The sequence below is a fragment of the Schistocerca piceifrons genome, chromosome 4 (assembly GCF_021461385.2).
Source record: "Schistocerca piceifrons isolate TAMUIC-IGC-003096 chromosome 4, iqSchPice1.1, whole genome shotgun sequence".
In the NCBI taxonomy this organism is placed as follows: domain Eukaryota; kingdom Metazoa; phylum Arthropoda; class Insecta; order Orthoptera; family Acrididae; genus Schistocerca; species Schistocerca piceifrons.
The window spans coordinates 824,857,194-824,865,406 of NC_060141.1; the positions used below are offsets into that span (position 1 = coordinate 824,857,194).

Consider the following 8,213-nt stretch of genomic DNA (forward strand, 5'->3'; position numbering starts at 1 on the left):
AGGAAGGACTCTCAAGTGAGTTCGAACGTGCTGCCAGCAGTCCAGCTGGCACATAGTTCGTAGGGGATTTAAAAAAAAGGGGGGGGGGGGGTACAATAGTCGTGCACCTGCTTATAAATCACACACACGTCTCTTGTCAATGCTAAGCAATGCCTGAGGTGGTGATAGCGACGTCACTTAACAGTGGACGACTGAAAATGTGTGACTTGAAGTGATCAATCGTGCTGTGGCAATACTTTAGGGGGGGGGGGAGGGGGGTTAGGGTTTAGCGAATGCCATCATTTGTAGTGCCAACACTAAAGTACAGATGAGGTAGTGTTACAGTACGGGTGTTTTCCGTTCTCAGGGCGTGGACCCTTTGCTGTGCTTAAGAAAAACGTGAACGCAGGAGGATATGAACGTATTTTACAGCTTTGTGTGCTTTATACAGTAGGTGAGAGTAGTATCAGCATGACAACACGCCATGTCATAAAGCAGCATTTTGTGGCAATGCTTTGTGGACAATAACATTCACGAAATGGACTGGCATACCCAGAGTCCTAACCTGCACGCAATGGAACGTTTGTGAGGTGAGTCAGAAAGTCGACTTCGCTGCACACCCCAACGTCCAGTATCACTGCCATGCTCTTGAGAAAGACTGGGCGGCCATTCCTCAACAGACACTTACAGACCTCACCAAATATGTTCCCAGCAGAATTGCAGCCATGAGGCTAAGGGTGGGCACAGCCTATAATATTAATGCGGACGATGGAGTACCCGAATATTTTTGATCGAGTAGTGTAATGTGGAAGTCTTTGTGACTTCGGGCTCAGAATACAAACTGGTTGTCGGGAAATCTGTTCTAACCAGTTAACGTTAATTTCTTTTCCATAACGCCCAAGTCCTTATCACAGTTAATTTCCTGGTTGATTTCTTCATCTGTCAGTAAGACGTCATCATCCCTAGTGACTCCTTGAAACGACGGATGCAGGCTACCATGTGACTTTCTGAGAAAAGCTTCAGATCCACTAAACTGTTTAGAGCAGACTCCGAACTCATTTCCACACTAACTCTGTTTCCTCCTGCCTTGCATATATTGATTGCATCTTTCTTCACAAGAACACTTTCAAAATATAGCACGTTGCCAAGAGCCGTAGCATGAAAAAGTTCTACATTACAATTACATCTTCCTACAAACACGCATTAAGGTCCTTCGCTATCTCTAAATATTTAATCTCCCTTTCTCAAGTTGTCTTTGGACCTTGGAACATTTGAAATGATAATTAAAATTAGATCCTAAGCTGTCGACAGGCGTTGATATACATCGACGGGGACAGCTGAAAATATGTGCCCCGACCGGGACTCGAACCCGGGATCTCCTGCTTACACGGTAGACGCTCTATCCATCTGAGCCACCGAGGGCACAGAGGATAGTGCGACTGCAGGGATTTATCCCTTGCACGCTTCCCGTGAGACCCACATTCCCAACTTTATGTCCACACACTACATTCGTAGTGCCCCTGCCCATTACACTCTTTACTTGCGGCAATCTTACCGAGTCCCGTAAGAGTAGGGGCAATGCGTGTGCATCCAGCACAGAAGAAGAAGGTCAATGGCCGGTTAGCCTTAACTATATATCTGCTCTTTCGGACATGTCCGAAAGAACAGATACCATCTTCAAATATTCATTTATAGTGAAATACACGATATTTTAGAAGAAAATTGTTTAATGATATTTTTAAGTGCTTTGGGACTCCGTTTTAAAAGTAAACCATTCTGTTTTTAAAAATCATACCAGCTTTATCAAAATTTATCTAAAAAGGGACATTCCGTCATCGTTAATCACATTCGTAGCGTGCATAGATAACGCCTTATGGGCACCTTTGATAAATTCGTGTTACTTAACGACGACAGATTGGAGTTGGAATACATCAACAGACTGCGCAAGGGAAAGAGTTACCGTGAGCTGGAGAAGCGAAGATCCTGCAACATCATCGCAGAGAATTTGCAACATTGTCAGAGTTTCTACTTCACACAACGATAGCTTATAGAAGATTGGGTGACATGGTGTTCATTTTCAGTCGCCAGAGAGACCGATTTAGGTCAGAAGCTGATTTTCGAAATGATTATTAAAGATTGAAAAAAGTGACACTAAGCAGACGGTTTATGCGAATCATTGTTCGTTAAGAGAGTCAGTTTCTTACATTTTCTTCTGTTCGTTGTGTGAATCACTCTTCATGGGAGGCGCTCGGTAAGAAAGGTTCGCCTGTGACAAAAAAAATTACGGCTGGCTGGATAACGTGCACGTGTGACCCCTTACGATGCCCGGATTGACGGCGTTCACGCCCCGGTGTCAGCCTGCGGGCCGTAGTCTGGAGACGCCGGGCTTAGTGACAGAGGGGCTGGAGAGGGAAGTGTTTGGCGCTAACACTGTCAGCAACGTTTACCTGCAAAGGCGTTAGACATTTACGACAGGTCTACTGTGGCGATGTGTCCTCTCCCGGTATGACTGAACGCCATTTGCGCCAGCCACTCGGTGGCTCGTGTCGGTGTGTTTAAGTAATGCAAATCACTCTGCCACGCCTGGAGAGATGGCCTGGCATACAGTGACGCCGACATCCGGATCACCCAAGATCGCAACCTGGTGGCCGCGACTGCACGAGGAGCTGCACACAACACCAGCATTATCCAGCCAATACGGACAGTGTTGTTGTTGTTGTGGTCTTCAGTCCTGAGACTGGTTTGTTGCAGCTCTCCATGCTAATCTATCCTGTGCAAGCCTCTTCATCTCCCAGTAACTATTGCAACCTACATCCTTCTGAATCTGCTTAGTGTATTCATCTCTTGGCCTCCTTCTACGATTTTTACCCTCCACGCTGCCCTCCAATACTAAATTGGTGATCCCTTGATGCCTCACAACATGTCCTACCAACCGATCCCTTCTTCTAGTCAAGTTGTGCCACAAACTTCTCTTCTCCCCAATCCTATTCAATACTTGCTCATTAGTTATGTGATCTACCCATCTAATCTTCAGCATTCTTCTGTAGCACCACATTTCGAAAGCTTCTATTCTCTTCTTGTCCAAACTATTTACCGTCCATGTTTCACTTCCATACATGGCTACACTCCATACAAATACTTTCAGAAATGACTTCCTGACACTTAAATCTATACTCGATGTTAACAAATTTCTCTTCTTCAGAAACGCTTTCCTTCCCATTGCTAGTCTACATTTTATATCCTCTCTACTTCAACCATCATCAGTTATTTTGCTCCCCAAATAGCAAAACTCCTTTATTACTTTAAGTGTCTCATTTCCTAATCTAATACCCTCAACATCACCCGACTTAATTAGACTACATTCCATTATCCTCGTTTTGCTTTTGTTGATGTTCATCTTACATCCTCCCTTCAAGACAGCATCCATTCCGTTCAACTGCTCTTTCAAGTCCTTTGCTGTCTCTGACAGAATTACAATGTCACCGGCGAACCTCAAAGTTTTTATTTCTTCTCCATGGATTTTAATACCTACTCCGAATTTTTCTTTTGTTTCCTTTACTGCTTGCTCAATATACAGACTGAATAACATCGGGGAGAGGCTACAACCCTGTCTTACTCCCTTCCCAACCACTGCTTCCTTTCATGTCCCTCGACTCTTATAACTGCCATCTGGTTTCTGTACAAATTGTAAATAGCCTTTCGCTCCCTGTATTTTCCCCTGCCACCTTTAGATTTTGAAAGAGAGTATTCCAGTCAACATTGTCAAAAGCTTTCTCTAAGTCTAAAAATGCTAGGAACGTAGGTTTGCCTTTCTTTAATCTTTCTTCTAAGATAAGTCGTAAGGTCAGTATTGCCTCACGTGTTCCAGTATTTCTACGGAATCCAAACTGATCTTCCCCGAGGTCGGCTTCTACTAGTTTTCCCATTCGTCTGTAAGGAATTCGTGTTAGTATTTTGCAGCTGTGGCTTATTAAACTGATTGTTCGGTAATTTTCACATCTGTCAGCACCTGCTTTCTTTGGGATTGGAATTATTATATTCTTCCTGAAGTCTGAGGGTATTTCGCCTGTTTCATACATCTTGCTCACCAGATGGTAGAGTTTTGTCAGGACTGGCTCTCCCAAGGCCGTCAGTAGTTCCAATGGAATGTTGTCTACTCCGGGGGCCTTGTTTCGACTCAGGTCTTTCAGTGCTCTGTCCAACTCTTCACGCAGTATCGTATCTCCCATATCATCTTCATCTACATCCTCTTCCATTTCCATAATATTGTCCTCAAGTACATCGCTCTTGTATAGACCCTCTATATACTCCTTTCACCTTTCTGCTTTCCCTTCTTTGCTTAGAACTGGGTTTCCATCTGAGCTCTTGTTGTTCATACAAGTGGTTCTCTTATCTCCAAAGGTCTCTTTAATTTTCCTGTAGGCAGTATGTATCTTACCCCTAGTGAGATAAGCCTCTACATCCTTACATTTGTCCTCTAGTCATCCCTGCTTAGCCATTTTGCACCTCCTGTCGCTCTCATTTTTGAGACGTTTGTATTCCTTTTTGCCAGCTTCATTTACTGCATTTTTATATTTTCTCCTTTCATCAATTAAATTCAATATTTCTTCTGTTACCCAAGGATTTCTACTAGCCCTCGTCTTTTTACCTACTTGATCCTCTGCTGCCTTCACTACTTCATCCCTCAAAGCTACCCATTCTTCTTCTACTGTATTTCTTTCCCCCATTCCTGTCAATTGTTCCCTTATGCTCTCCCTGAAACTCTGTACAACCTCTGGTTGTTTCAGTTTATCCAGGTCCCATCTCCTTAAATTCCCACCTTTTTGCAGTTTCTTCAGTTTTAATCTACAGTTCATAACCAATAGATTGTGGTCAGAGTCCACATCTGCCCCTGGAAATGTCTTACAATTTAAAACCTGGTTCCTAAATCTCTGTCTTACCATTATATAATCTACCTGATACATTTTAGTATCTCCAGGGTTCTTCCATGTATACAACCTTCTATCATGATTTTTAAACCAAGTGTTAGCTATGATTAAGTTGTGCTCTGTGCAAAATTCTACCAGGTGCTTTCCTCTTTCCTTTCTTAGCCCCAATCCATATTCACCTACTACGTTTCCCTCTCTCCCTTTTCCTACACTCGAATTCCAGTCACCCACGACTTTTAAATTTTCGTCTCCCTTCACTATCTGAATAATTTCTTTTATTTCATCATACATTTCTTCAATTTCTTCCTCATCTGCAGAGCTAGTTGGCATATAAACTTGTACTACTGTAGTAGGTGTGGGCTTCGTATTTATCTTGGCCACAATAATGCGTTCACTATGCTGTTTGTAGTAGCTTACCCGCATTCCTATTTTCCTATTCATTATTAAACCTACTCCCGCATTACCCCTATTTGACTTTGTGTTTATAACCCTGTAGTCACCTGACCAGAAGTCTTGTTCCTCCTGCCACCGAACTTCACTAATTCCCACTATATCCAACTTTAACCTATCCATTTCCCTTTTTAAATTTTCTAACCTACCTGCCCGATTAAGGGATCTGACATTCCACGCTCCGATCCGTAGAACGCCAGTTTTCTTTCTCCTGATAACGACATCCTCTTAAGTAGTCCCCGCCCGGAGATCCGAATGGGGGACTATTTTACCTCCGGAATATTTTACCCAAGAGGAAGCCATCATCATTTAATCATACAGTAAAGCTGCATGCCCTCGGGAAAAATTACGGCCGTAGTTTCTCCTTGCTTTCAGCCGTTCGCAGTACCAGCACAGGAAGGCCGTTTTGGTTATTGTTACAAGGCCAAATCAGTCAATCATCCAGACTGTTGCCCTTGCAACTACTGAAAAGGCTGCTGCCCCTCTTGAGGAACCACACGTTTGTCTGGCCTCTCAACAGATACCCCTCCATTGTGGTTGTACCTACGGTACGGCTATCTGTATCGTTGAGGCACGCAAGCCTCCCCACCAACGACAAGGTCCAGGTAGGTGCATTTCTAGCCATATCTATCAGCGTGTTGTTTTCTGTTTACCGTTATTACAGCTGGTCGGAGGGGAGAGCATACCTCGCCCGCAATTGATACAGAGTCAACGGCAGCCATCACGTTAGAGGTAATAATTCCTATTATAATGTAGTCCGGATATGGAGGAGATACAGAGAGACAGGACCTGTCGGTAACACGCCTCGCTCAGGTCGCCCAAAGGCTACTACTGCGGTGGATGACTGCTACCTATGGATTATGGCTCGCAGGAACCCTGACAGCAACGCCACCATGTTGAATAATGCTTTTCGTGCAGCCACAGGACGCCGTGTTACCACTCAAACTGTGTGCAGTAGGCTGCAGGATGTGCAACTTCACTCCCTACGTCCATGGCGAGGTCCATCTTTACAACCACAACACTATGCAACGCGGTACAAATGGGCCAACAACATGCAGAATGGATTGCTCAGGATTGGCATCACACTGTCTTCACCGATGAATGTCGCAAATGCCTTGAACCAGACAACCGTCGCAGACGTATTTGGAGGCAACCCGGTCAGACTAAGGACACTAAAAATTCTGATAACTTTGGGGTCACACTTGGGCTTGTGATCCGACATGTACAAATTTATTATTCTACAGTTGGTGGTCATCCTTGTTAAAAATCCTATTCCAGCCGTCGTACCGCTATCGACGAAAAATGAGTTTCCCTGGTTCCCAATGCTTGCATGTCAACTTTATCTCTTACTGTTGCGTACTTGTTCCCATGTACAAGAATATTACTGCGCCAAGCAGAAGACATGCATGGGATCCCTCATTCCCCCACAATTTTCCCGCGTTTTGGCGTACTTTCCCTCAATTTATATGTACTTGTGGTCATTTTTCGTAATTTTGTTGAATTTAATTCACTTCTGCCCCTGGGTAGCACCTTGAGGTGTTTTTATAGGTCAGGTATCAATATAAAAGGGTTGGCGCCACCCGACGCTTTTGTTGGAGGTTAGCGTGACTTGCGGTCTGTCACTCACGGGACACCGAACGGACATACTGCAGCCTGAACGTGCAGTGTACTTATATCGCTGAGTGGGAGGGAAAAGATTGAAGGTTTCCAGAGGGGGGGGGGGAGGGGGGGGAGGGGTGACGGCTGAGGGGGAGGTTTCTCAGAGGGACATTTTATCACCAGGGGGTCGTAATCAACTTACCAGAACAATAGGTAAAGGACCTGTCAATCGAATGGGAACAATATGTTTGCCCCTCAATGTATGCTTCACCCTGATGAGGCAACCTGAGTAGAAAATTGCCACCCCTGCCCCACTACTTTGAAGTTATGGTTTGGGGTGCGATTTCCTATGACAGCAGGAGCGTTATTGTATTACCCAACGCACCGTGCCTACAAATCTGTACATCAGTTTGGTAAGTCGACCTGTTGTGCTGCCATTCATTAACAGCATTCCAGGTGTGCTTTCCAACAGGTTAACGGTCACCCCCATACCGCTGTTGTACCACAACACGCTCCATAGAGAGCTGACACGTTGTCATGGCCTGCTAGATCAACACATCTGTCTTCAATACAACACATATGTGACGTCATCGAACGACAACTCCAGCGTCATCCACATTCAGCTTTAACTCTCCCTGTATCGACTGACCGAGTGCAACAGCCACAAACTGCCACCCAGCACCGATGCAACACTATGCATGCACGTTTGCATGCCTGAATTCAACATTCTGTTGGTTACACCGGTTATTAGTGTACCAGCACTTCACATTTGCAATGAGTCACATCGCGCTTACATTAACCTGAGATTTTGCAATTTTACTCACCTAAATATGTTACCTAGACAAATGTATTCCTGAAATTTCATTACTCCTCATTAATTACTTGTTGGTGTTGTAATTTATTTCCGTCAGGGTAATTTGCAAAGCACAATGTTAGTTCTCAAAGAATACAATGTAAAACGTCATTATGAGACTAAACATCTCAGAGTTATTCCAAATTTTCTAGAAGCCAATGTTAGGAAGAAATCCGTCTTTGAAACCTCAGTAAATGTTGTTTAAGAAAGTAAGTAGTGAACGAGAAACAACAACTCGTGCTAGTTTTCACTCTTTAGCGGAACATGGAAATACATTTACTAGCGGCGAATCAATAAAGGATTGCATGATTGCATCAGCTGCAGAAATGTGTCGAAAACAAAGCTGATTTATTTAAAAATGCCAATCTGTCAACAAACACTGTGGCTCTAAGAGAAAGCGATGT

General features: G+C 44.0%; 1 non-coding gene across 1 annotated transcript; it reads right to left on the bottom strand.

The window, feature by feature from the left end:
• Positions 1-1,327: 1,327 nt before the first annotated feature.
• Trnat-ugu lies at positions 1,328-1,402 on the bottom strand. The gene has a single exon. It is a non-coding gene; the product is annotated as a tRNA-Thr (tRNA).
• Between the last annotated feature and the right edge of the window lie 6,811 nt (positions 1,403-8,213).